Below are 13,110 nucleotides of genomic sequence, written 5' to 3'. Positions count from 1 at the left end.
CCAAACTCTCTCTCTCCATATTTGTTACTGCTCTTTGCTTCCAAAGCCATCTTTTAAAAGATAAGCTTGGAATTCTCAAGCTGGTATTAAGGAGTCTTCAGTGACCACCCCATCACCTACAGGGAAAACCAAACTCTGATGTGGCTTCCAAGATTGTCTGTGGTGGCAAGTTGGGAGGCCTGTCATCTGTAAATAATAAAGTGCCTTTGTTCAGATGAGGATTCAAGTTTAACCCTAAAATCACTGACTTGCACTGAGATATGCACAGAGCAGAGCGGTAGGTGGTGTTACAAACTCATGCTTGGGACCTGTGTTTGGGATGGTGACCCCCATTATGATGGTCCCTCACTGTGCTTGTCAAGATTGAAAAAGGGGTACAGGTATGCTGCAGTCTGACCCCAACCTTCCTTTCCACCCTGACACTCTACTACTTCCTGCCGGAATCCTCCCTGCTGGCCATTTGGTTTATTCACTCCACCTAGAATCAAACCAGCCAGCCCTGGGCTCCCACCGTCCTCTCCACCCTTCTCCTCTCCCACCCAGCATAAAGTGCTTTTCCTCTGTTTTCAACATGTTCTCAACAAAATGTCCCTTGAGGACACTGTTTATGCTGGGCTCTCTGCTGAACTTCTTTAACACAATCGGAATGGTTTGTTTGGGGTTGAGGCGGGTGCCAGTTACTGTGGCTGAATAACCAACAGCCCCATCTTAGTGGTGTCCAATAACTGCTTTATTGTGTTGATAGATCCTGCAGTGTAGGGATTTGGATGGAGCACTACAAGGTTGGCCTTCTTCTCCTCCATGATGTCTGGAGCCTTAGTGGGAAGACTCGAGGACTAGGGACTGGAGTCATCCGGAGGCTTCCCCACTCACAACTGGGATGACTGGAAGGCTGAGTTCAGCTGGAGCTATGGACAGGAGCACATATATGTGGCCTCTCCATGTATCCTGGACTTCTCATGATGTGGCATTTGCGCTCTGTGAGGGAATGTCTCAAGAGGGATCATTCAAGAGAGCCAGGCAGAAGCGGCATAGCCTTTTCTAACCTAGCTTCATGTGTCACATAGTGTCACTTCAGCCATGTTATATTGGTTGAAACACTCACAAGCCCATCCAGACTTAAGAGGAGGGGACACAAACCCGACCTCTCAATGGGAAAAGTTTCAAAGAATTTGGAGTCATATCTTAAAACATCTACAAGGCATCATGCTGTTGTAGTATATACTATTAGTTAAATCCTTTCTTGTTATTTTCCTATCTCACACATTTGTATCTTTTTCTTCCACTGCATGATAAATCTCCAAAACTGGGTCTTAGACTCTGAACCGTTCCTGGAGTGCTTCATCAATCCCTTCCTGACACAGAAAGCCCTTCGAAACAATTTAACGGAAATCAATAACCATTAGGTGGCTGCTCTGAGGCAACTTGCTGGTTGCCTACTACTTAAATCCCACAAACACCAGGTCTTTAGCTAAGATTTTTTTTTTTCAGCCCAGAATGAGAGGTAGAAGGTCAGCCACTGTGTCAATGGCATGGCTGGAGACTTACGGCTACACATAGACTAATTATCCTAGTTAAAACTCCTACCACCCACACCCATGGGAGCTTCACCATGAGCCATCCTGTCATCATGTAGGTAGGAGACCTCAGAGAAACATGGCTCAAGAACCCCACATTTCGGGCTTCCCTGGTGGCACAGTGGTTAAGAATCCACCTGTCAATGCAGGGGACACGGGCTTGAGCCCTGGTCCAGGAAGATCCCACATGCCGTGGAGCAACTAAGCCTGTGCACCAAAACTACTGGGCCTGCAAGCCACAACTACTGAGCCCGCATGCTGCCACTACTGAAGCCCCCGTGCCTAGAGCCCGTGCTCCGCAACAAGAGAAGCCACGGCAATGAGAAGCCCACACACCACAACGAATAGTAGCCCCTGCTCGCCACAGCTAGAGAAAACCTGCACACAGCAATGAGAAAACCTGCACACAGCAATGAAGACCCAACACAGCCAAAAATAAAATAAATAAAAATAAATAAATTTATTTTAAAAAATAGAACCCCACATTTCAACTCTGTCACTCCCAGAAGAACCACTCTTGGTTTGGTTTGGTTTAGGTTTCTGTGTTTTTTTATTTAACTTTTATTTTATATTGAAGTATAGTTGATTTACAATGTTGTGTTAGTTTCAGGTGTACAGCAAAGTGATTCAGTTATACATCTACATGTATCTATTCTTTTTCAAATTATTTTCTAATATAGGTTATTACAGAATATTGAGTAGAGTACCCTGTGCTATACAGTAGGTCCTTGTTGATCATCTATTTTATATATAGTAGTGTGTATATGTTAATCCCAAACTCCTAATTTATCCCTCTCCCCCCCTTCCCCTTTGGTAACCATAAGTTCATTTTCTAAGTCTGTGAGTCTGTTTCTGTTTTATAAATAAGTTCATTTGTATCATTTTTTTAGATTCCACATATAAGTGATATCATATGATATTTGTCTTTCTCTGGCTTACTTCACTTAGTATGATAATTTCTAGGTCCATCCATGTTGCTGCAAATGGTATTATTTCATTCTTTTTAATGGCTGAATAATATTCCATTGTATATATGTACCACATCTTCTTTATCCATTCCTCGTCAATGAACATTTATGTTGCTTCCATGTCTTGGCTATTGTAAATAGTGCTGCTATGAACACTGGGGTGCGTGTGTCTTTTTCTTTTTTTCTTTTTTTTGGCTTCGCCAGGTGACATTCAGGATCTTAGTTCCCCAAACAGGGATCAAACCTGTGCCCCCTGCAGTGGAAGTGTGGAGTCCTAACCACTGGACCGCCAGGGAATTCCCTCTTTTTCTTTTTTTTTTAAAGTTTTATTTTATATTGGACTATAGCTGGTTTACAATGTTGTGTTAGTTTCAGGTGTACAGCAAAGTGATTCAGTTAAATTCAGCTAGGTTGCTTCCATATTCTGGCTATTGTAAATAGCACTGCAGTGAACATTGGGGTGCATGTATCCTTTCGAGTCATGGTTTTCTCTGGATATATGCCCAGGAGTGGGATTGCTGAATCATATGGTAGTTCTATTTTTAGTTGTATGAGGAACCTCCATACTCTTCTCCATAGTGATTGTACTAATTTACATTCCTACCAACAGTGCACGAGGGTTCCCTTTTCTCCACACGCTCTCCAGCATTTATTGTTTGTAGACTTTTTGATGTTGGCCATTGTGACTAGTGTAAGGTGATATCTCACTGTAGTTTTGATTTGCATTTCTCTAATAATTAGGGATGTTGAGCATCTTTTCATGTGCTTTTTGGCCATCTGTATGTTTTCTTTGGAGAAATGTCTGTTTAGATCTTATTCCCATTTATTGATTGGGTTGTTTGTTTTTTTGATATTGAGCTGTATGAGCTGTTTGTGTATTTTGGAGATTAATCCTTGCTGGTTGCATTGTTTGCAAGTATTTTCTCACATTCTGTAGGTCGTCTTTTCATTTTGTTTATGGTTTCCTTTGCTTTGCAGAAGCTTTTAAGTTTATTAAGTCTAATTTGTATATTTTTGTTTTTATTTTCATTACTCTAGGAAGTGGAGCGAAAAAGAGCTTTGATTTTTGTCAAAGAGTGTTCTGCCTATGCTTTCCCCAGAGGAACCACTTTTGATGTGGTCATCTGGCAGAGGAGAGCAGACCCAGTGTGAAAACAAAAGCAAAGCAGAGTTCAAGTCATTTTGTCTTGGATCAAGGGAAGAGCCTTTGTGTGGCTTTTCAGTGTGAAAAGCGTGGGTGTTTCAGGCAGCTGAAAGCACCGTGTTGTTGAGTGTTTTTCCCGTGGTCATTGCCTGTGCAGCCTAGAGCCTGGACATTTCAGGGAGAAAGAAAAGTGGAGGCAGGGGGTGCTCTGTGAAAGAGAACACAGGCTTAGAATGCTTCTCAACTGGGATCCTTTCAGTTTAGGATTGTTGCCTTAAATTTATTGTCTTACAGTCAATCCAGGCCACTCTGATTTGCCCAACATGATGACGTCTTGTCACAGCTGTAGCTACTCTAACATTTTTGCAATGTATCCCCGCGAGAAGTGTTTGGGTCTTAATTTGATCATAACCATGTTATTTCAGAGCCCTAAAGAGAGCAAACGGGAGCAAAAAGAAGGAAGCAAAGATCCCCACTGTGGCTTAAGTCAGGAAGCCCCCTGCAGGGGAAGCCGTCTTCTTAGGAATCATATTTTGTAGAAAACGAAGGGCAAAGTAAACCCTCCGACTTTTTTTTAAAACTCCTACATCCTGACATGAGGTAGATTAAGATTCTTTTTTTTTTTTAAATTTTCAACATTTTATTTTTAAATTTTTTTATACATCTTTATTGGAGTATAATTGCTTCACAATGCTGTGTTAGTTTCTGTTGTACAACAAAGTGAATCAGATATATGCATATGTATATCCGCATATCCCCTCCTTCCCTAACCCACCCCTCTCGGTGGTCACAAAGCACCCAGCTGATCTCCCTGTGCTATGCAGCAGCTTCCCACTAGCTATCTATTTTACATTTGGTAGTGTATGTATGTCAATGCTACTCTCTCACTACGTCCCAGCTTACCCTTCCCCCTCCCCGTGTCCTCAAGTCTGTTCTCAATGTCTGCATCTTTATTCCTGCCCTACCACTAGGTTCATCAGTACCATTTTTTTAGATTCCATACATATGTGTTAGCATACGGTATTTGTTTTTCTCTTTCTGACTTACTTCACTCTGTATGACAGATGCTAGGTCCATCCACCTCACTACAAATAACTCAATTTCATTCCTTTTTATAGCTGTGTAATATTCCATTGTATATATGTGCCACATCTTCTTTATCCATTCATCTGTTGATGGACACTTAGGTTGCTTCCATGTCCTGGCTATTGTAAATAGTGCTGCAATCAACATTGTGGTACATGACTTTTTGAATTATGGTTTTCTCAGGGTGTAAGATTCTTCTTGATTATTTAAGAATCATCCTGTTTGCCTGGTACCTCCTTAAGTTTAAAGAAAAAGAGATAAAATGTATACCCTGACTATTAGACATTGGGCTTTGGTTCTGGACTTTGGATGATTCTCTAAGTGCAGAAAATGGTCTAATTTCCTCAATGTCAAGTTCATCTGCTGCATTCCTGTTTTACTATGCATGTAAACTTGATATATATTTTTTTAACCTTCAGACACCATGTACACTTGATTTTCCAAAAGAAAAAGGTTTTTTTTCTAAGCGTTGGTAAAGTATTGGAAAGAAGAATAATGAATTAACCTAGAGCCATAAAAACATCTGTACTCCTTAAGTTCTTGCTTTTCGCAAGCAATCAGGGCAACTTTAACCTTGGAAATGGGGATTAACATTTGGCAATTTGAAAGTTTTTCTTTCTGGAAAAAAAATCACAATTTATAAAGTTAAAACAATAACAACAACTCAGTGCACTATGGCTCTTCAAATGATTCCAAGACCTTTGACTGGTCCTACAACAAGGGGACAGTCAGGACTGTCTGAGTGTGCAGGGCCCAGGTTCCCTTCTTCAGAAGGCCTCTCCTCAGCACAGCGCGGCTGAAATCGAGATAGGCCAAATCAAGAGGGGTTACCTGCTATTCCCCATGTAATGGGGACTCTTTAGTGTCTGCCGAAAGTGACTCTTTGGGGGACTAAAAAAGATAAAATCTCAATTGTCGATTCTGTTCCCAGCAATAAGATGGACCAGATGCTCAAAGAAATTCCTCCCACTACAACTCAACTGAAAATATTGAATAAGATATAAAAACATGTTTTTAATGTATGATCGAGCTGGCAGGAAACTAAGGAGATGCTTTCATGACCAGAACCTATCTCAAAAAAATGCAGATCTAGAGAAAACAGTAGAAATCAAGCAGTGAAGCCAGAGTTCTTTCCGGGGGTACGCCCACACCCCTAGGGAGCTAGAGCTTGGGTTTAAAGACTTGCTCTTTGGGTTAAAGATAAACAAACGAAGACCGGGGCAGGATGGGAGGACACTCTCCTCCCCCACATTCTTGCATAAAGCCAGAATTCTGGAATGATATCCTTGATGAGTGAAATAGAGAAAAATCTACCCCATTGAGGTAGAGAGTGGGGATGTTTGGTTGAGCTGGCTGGCGACTCTGGTTGTGGGCGTGGAGGTGAGGAATGAAATGAACAGCCCCCCCGAGAGTTCCTAACCACAAGCCTGTACTCATGTGGTTTTAGAATTGGTATTCACACTGAAAACAACTCATAGTTAAACATTTCATTTAAAGTGGCCCTGGGTGAGTAATGGCTCCATATATCTGGCAGAAGCAATACAAACTTTCTCTTTAGGAGCTCTAAGCTTTAAAGAATTTCCACAGATAAAACCTCAAGAAACATGGGATCATAATTAAAAAACGAGACAGCAGGGACTTCCCTCGTGGCGCAGTGGTTAAGAATCCTCCTGCCAAGGCAGGGGACACAGGTTCGAGCCCTGGTCCGGGAAGATCCCACATGCTGTGGAGCAACTAAGCCCGTGCACCACAACTACTGAGGCTGCGCTCTAGAGCCCGTGAACCACGACTACTGAAGCCCGCTCGCCTAGAGCCTGTGCTCCGCAACAAGAGAAGCCACCGCCATGAGAAGCTCGCGCACTGCAAAAAAGAGCAGCCCTCGCTCTCCGCAACTAGAGAAAGCCTGCGCACAGCAACGAAGACCCAACGCAGCCAAAAAAAAAATAAAAATTTAAAAACCAAAACAAAACAGTAACTCGCTAAACACATGTGCAAACAATCCTTCATGAATGAGTCAGCAAAAACGATAAAAGAGTCCGGCTGGCAACCACTGAAGATATTGGAATGATCAGATACAAAACATAAATTTATTATGTGTCATACACTTAATGCTATAGAAGAGGAAATTGAAAGTTTGTTAAGGGAATAAGAAACAATCAACATTGGCTAAACGGACTTCTTCCCAAAAGCTTCTAGAAATGAGAATCATAATACTTATCAGAAACAGTGAGCAGAGTTTGTTACTGTTGTTTTGTTTTTACTTTTTTAAGTAGCAAGTTTCAAGTGCATACAAAAGGAGAGAGAAACCACTATAAAGACTTAATCTAGCTTCAACGATTTTTCAATCTTAGGTTTTTGTTTGTTTGTTTGCTTTCAAGAGAGGAAGCTTTCCCTGACCTCACCCACCTAGTCTGGGTTAGGTAATTCTACTAAATGCTCCCATGGCAGCCTGTATTTATACCCATCATAGCACTTATCCCACCAGATGGTAATTGCCTGGCTTTTGTTGTTATTGTTGTTGTTTATTTGTCTCCCCACCCAGAAAGGACACCCCGTGAGGCCAAGGATCCTGTCTGCAGCACCCAGAACAGTGCCTGGAATATAGTAGGTACTGAAAAGTATGTTTAGGATAAATAAATGAATATAGTAAAGCCTTGCAAATGCTAGAAATGTTATGGGTCCCTAAAAGACTATGCATTTGATGTTGTCACCTTGATCCTGACAGCAGCAGCTGCATCAGTAGCAAATAACGACCAAGAGAGCCAGAAGGAAATGCAGGATCCCCAGAAACCACTCACACAATGACTGGACTCCCGGGGAGCTGAGGAAGCCCCTCTGCATTTTAAGACGCCTGAATGGATCAGCCTGGAGTGCTCCTAAACTCAAGGTTACACGTCTCAGAATTTTCTGTGGCATGACTTTGTGAAGCCACCAAGGAGATAGGAGGATTGATCTGCTGCAACAGTAGGAATGAATGTGTATTGTCCCTTGCTGTCCTCAGGTGTGGCCCAAAGGTGCGCTACTGTAAAGGTGAGGTCTCAGGCTCAAACCTGACCACTTTTTGTGAGGTGTCCCCTCAGCTCCTCCAGGCACCCTTCTGCCGTGGTGACTTGGAGCCAGACTGAAAGCAACCCACGTTGGGGATCCAATCAGAGGAAGGGAGCTACTGCTGAGGAGGGAGAGCTTGTTTGCTCTGAACCACCCCTTGGGAGGTTAGCCGTCAGGGGTTACACTTATCTGCTCAAGTCTTGGAATAAACAAAAGGGAGGAAACTCATAAGACTGGGATCAAAAAAAGGAAAAGCCGAGCCAATTCTTTACTGGGTCGTCAATGCATCTGATCAGAAGAAATCAGAGGCTCATCCAAAATCAGGTTTGGGCTGAAAGAAAACAACTCAAGGTCTTGTCGGCCGGGTGGAGTGGCGGGGCTCTGATTTGGTTTTGGGGGTCAGGAGGGCCACAGAGCCTCTGAGTCATTATTTAATACCACGGAGAAGGTTCACGGGGCTGGGGATGTCACTGGTCACTCATTCAAGAGGGTCGTGTAGTCTGGGGAGAAGCGTGTACTGGTGTTAATACTGCTTTAGGTTCCTTTAGGAACTTCACCGTCTGATTATCAGAAGGTCTGAGAAGCAGACTCGTGGCCTTGCTCAGTAGACATGCAAAGCTGAGATAAATGCGGAGCGTTGTCTCTGAAAGCCCTTTATCTGAAGTGCTGCTCCTAGAGAAGGTGAGACACCAAGACCCGCTCTCAGTGTGCAATGACCCACATGCTTCCCATTCTTCAGGCATGAGTGGGATGTTCCTTTCTCATTAAAATGATTCCAAAACAGCAGTTTCTCATGATCTCTGATTCTGGAGATCAGGCTTGTCAGCACCAAGTCCTTAAAGTTAATTAACAAAAGCAGTTTTTACAGGTCTTCCTTCCAACCTGGTAAAGACTCAGGGGAGGAACTTCCCTGGGGGTCCAGTGGGTGAGGCTCCGAGTTCCCAGTGCAGGGGGCCTGGGATAGATCCCTGGTCAGGGAACTAGATTCTGTAGGCCACAACTAAGAGTTTGCATGCCTCAACTAAAGATCCTGCAGGCAGCAATTAAGACCCTGTGCAGCCAAATAAATAAATATTTAAAAAAAGAAGACTGGGGGAAAGACTGTTACCCATTAGAGAGGTTCTCAGAAATGCAAAATACCCCCGCTTGAAAACAGAGCCATCTGCTGTTGAGCGTGGACTTTGTTTTCAGTCCTTGGTTTTTTAAAATTTATTAATTTATTTATTTTTGGCTGCATTGGGCCTTTGTTGCCACGCCCGGGCTTTTCTCTAGTCGCGGTGCGTGGGCTTCTCATTGCGGTGGCTTCTCTTGTTGCGGAGCACGGGCTCTAGGTGTGCGGGCTCAGTAGTTGTGGCTCGCGGGCTCTAGGCGTGTGGGCTCAGTAGTTGTGGCACACGGGCTTAATTGCTCGGCAGCATGTGGGATCTTCCTGGAGCAGGGCTCGAACCTGTGTCCCCTGCATTGGCAGGCGGATTCTTAACCACTGTGCCACCAGGGAAGTCCACACAAGGACTTTTAAGTTAGTGGATCTTAATAACATCCTTGGTGTGTTCATTGAGGAGCCTCCTGTTTGTTCTGTTAGCAGCAAAGCCCAGAGGTTCCTGAACTTGTTTCCTGGAGCTTCATGGGAAGGTAGGAAGGTGGGAAGCTGCAGTCAGAGAAATGTCCTCTTCATGTAGCCCCAGGGACTGCGGAGAGGGCAGGGGTGCTGGTTTGGGAGATGACAGGAGAGGTACCTCAGGGACATGCTTCAAAGAGAACAGAGAGGAAGAACGGAGCCGGCGAGACTGGAGAAAGGCTGAGCAAGCTTTCCTGGTGTGCCCACACTTGACTCGGGGGCTCGCAACACTGCAACTGGCACATAACTGTTTAATAAATGAATGATTTAATTCATATAGTTTGGGGACTAGGAAGTTCATCAAGTCCAACCTTTGCTTACCCCACGTGTGGGTTTACTGTGTATCTGTGTTTCCTGGCCTTTGGACCTTTTGGTTGCAAAGAATGTACTGCAATTCAATATAATTTTATTTAAAAACGTTGTTTCATTCACAACACCTTTTTGTCATGTGTGTGTTCAATGACTAATATTCAAAGAGCCACAGTTTTTAGTTATTCATTATCGTTAAATAGGTGGGGACCACTTCTCTCCAGCTCAGCTACCCTTCCCAACCTCACAGGGCAGCTCCTTCCACAACTGGGCAGTTGCAGCCGTTGGTGAATATCCCTGCCTCGTTTAAGTTTCATCCTTTTTCTCGGATTTCCATTCTCTTTGTACTGTTTCTGCCCTCAGGAGACCTTGCAGAGGGAAGGGCTAGGATTAAAATTACCTCTTTTATAAATCTAATTAATTAGATATGCTAAGTTTGTGTATTTCTATTTTAAAATTATTTTGTCCTCCTCTTTGTAGATCTCCTAATTGGAAGAGGGAAAATCCTTTTAAGTAGAAGTTCAGCAACAGGGACTCATTGTTTTATAACCCTAGGGGTAGGCACTGTCTGTCTCTCTTCGCCCCAAGCTCCCAGTGGAGCGTGGAGTCTGCATTGCCTGCCTGCTCATATATTTTCTGTTGGCTTGTCAGTCATGCCCTCTGTGCTGTAAGGACAGGGAGTCCAACCTGGAGTGGGCATTGAGGTCTACAATGCGATGAATTCTTGGTGTCCCAGGAAGCATGGAGCCTATGGTTTGAGGGCATCCCAGAGCCCCCCACAGGGGCCTCTCAAGTAGGAGGCTCTTACGTGGGAAGAACCTCCTCCACCATTTCTGCAATGAGCCTGTTTGTTGGACCAAAGTGCAGGCTCACATTCCCACCTCTTGCAGCATTGTTTCCTCAGATCTCAGAACCATTGCTCAATCCAGAGCTGGGCCTCTGGGCACCCAGGCTATCATTTCTCCCACAGCCTACAGGAATTGGTAGGGACCTGAAACCTACCAGCCCTACTTGTACTCATCTTCACAAAGAAGGGTGTACTTTCTTCTCACATTGATGTGCAGTTTGCATACAATGGGTCATTCTGAGTAGACTTGTGATTCACAACCTCCCCAAGGACCCTCACCAAGGCCAACAAACATTCCAGTGCCAGGTGCTGGGCTAAGGCAGGGAGGGGAAAGGTGAATAGTCCCTGCCCACTGGGAGCTTCCAGACAGGAGAGATGATGATTAGGGTAAATGTCAGCAGTATCATATATTTGTATTTGAAAGTCCAAAATATTGTGGGGTCACATTAGCAGTTCTGTAGGAGCTAGAGAAGGAGCTGAGAGGAGGTGATAAATAAAAGGCTCAGGGAGATTGAGTCACTTCAGTCTTACACTGCTCGTGAACAGAAGAGCTGGAAATAAATCTAAGTCTTTTCCAATGGGTTATCATCCAGTCGAACATGGTAAATGTTAAAGACATTTATGAACAAAGGGATGAAGGGCTACTGAAGGAGTTTCTGAGTTTGTCATGTGCAAAGGTGACGAAGGGCACTCTAAAAAAATGGAATGGAATAGTATGCAAAGTTCAGCATGGAAAGGTTATGGTGTGTTTGGAAAACAGCAAAAAGCAGATGAGGCTAAAATAATTTTAGCGGGCAGCATGGAGGATGGAAAGAGTAGAGACAGATTGGAGACGGGAGAGCCGGGTAGGAGGCTGTCCCAGTAATTCGCCAAAAGCTGTTGAGGGCTCAGACTAAGGAAGGAACAGTGGGAATGAAGACGAGAAGTTGGATTCAAAAAATATTTTGGAGGTAGCATAAGCAGGATTTGAGAATGGAATAGTTGTCACAGGAAGATCCTGCAGTGAATGCAGTCCAGAATTTAGATTTGGGGGGGATGATGACCCATTAAATGAGATGGCAAATACAGGTGGTAAAGCAGGTTTGGGGTGTTCAGAAAAAATAGTGGAAACGCAGAACTGATGGCAAATGCTGGAAGAAGCACCAAATCCATGCCTATGGGGAAATGGAAGTGAAAAGGATGAGACTTAACTTTATCTGTAACACTTTATTTATTTATTTTTTAAAAATTTTTTTAAAGAAGATGTTGGGGGTAGGAGTTTATTAATTTATTTATTTTTGCTGTGTTGGGTCTTCGTTTCTGTGCGAGGGCTTTCTCTAGCTGTGGCAAGCGGGGGCCACTCTTCATCGCAGTGCGCGGGCCTTTCACTATCGCGGCCTCTCGTTGCGGAGCACAGGCTCCAGACGCGCGGCTCAGGAGTTGTGGCTCACGGGCCTAGTTGCTCCGCGGCATGTGGGATCCTCCCAGCCCAGGGCTCGAACCCGTGTCCCCTGCATTAGCAGGCAGATTCTCAACCACTGCGCCCCCCCCAGGGAAGCCCCAACACTTTAGTCTTATTTTCAAAAATAACTTGAAGCAATTGTGAATATTCAGGGTGGTACACACAGGTGCTTAGTTTCTGTAGTTTTTAATTTAAAAAATTGATGCTTGGAGTTATTTCTTTAAAAAAAATTAAATAATGTGTCAAGCATTTGGAGTACCTACTATGTGCTTGGCACTGTTCCAGGCATCCGAGATATTTGCCCCCTTCTACTAGCCTTTTCCTTTCATAAGTTACCAGGCTGGAGTTCAGAAACAGCTGCTGGTTCCAGCTTGGCTACAGGCAAGTCATTTTTCCTCCCTGGGTCTCTTTCAGCTCTCACATCCTAGGATTCAATACTGTAACTGCAACTCAGCATTCCTTATTCTCACCGAGGTGAGCGCCACAGCGCAGTCCATTAGCATAAAATAACTCCATTGGGGAGTGTCCCTGAAGGGCTGACCTACTAAGAACGTTTTCCAAATGGTCCTTAATCTCTGCCTCCCACCCAACCCCCGCCCAGGATAACAGATGTTCCTCATGGGATTTCAAATTTGCAAGGGAATCTTGACAACTTCTTTGGTAATGGGCTATGTCCTAATTCCAGTCTAATCAACAGAAGCAACTTCCGTACTTTCAGCTTTAGGTGCTGTGGAGAGAACAGATAAAAACAAAAATTTCTGCCTTCATGCTGTTTACATTCCAGTGAACGGAGACATCAAGGAAAAATAAGAACAATTCAAGGAAGACACAATGCGTCAGTATGGTGCAGGGAAACGCAAGGTGAGTAGAGAAATCCTCGTCCTCTGACGCCTACACAACCTAATCCCTAATCCCTAATTTCTTCCGGGTCACTGTCGGGTTACTCTCCTCCTCCCACTCCGCCCACGGCCCCACCTTCGGGCCCTGGCCACGCCCACGCTCCTGACGTCAATTTTCCAAGCCCTGCCGCGTTGAACTGGCCTATGGAAAGCCGCAGGCCCGCCCGAGCCCC

Source organism: Mesoplodon bidens, assembly GCF_964165515.1.
Source record: "Mesoplodon bidens genome assembly, chromosome: 9".
NCBI classification, from domain to species: Eukaryota; Metazoa; Chordata; class Mammalia; order Artiodactyla; family Ziphiidae; genus Mesoplodon; species Mesoplodon bidens.
The sequence above is the reverse complement of the archived record's forward strand: the minus strand, read 5'-3'. Positions refer to the sequence as shown.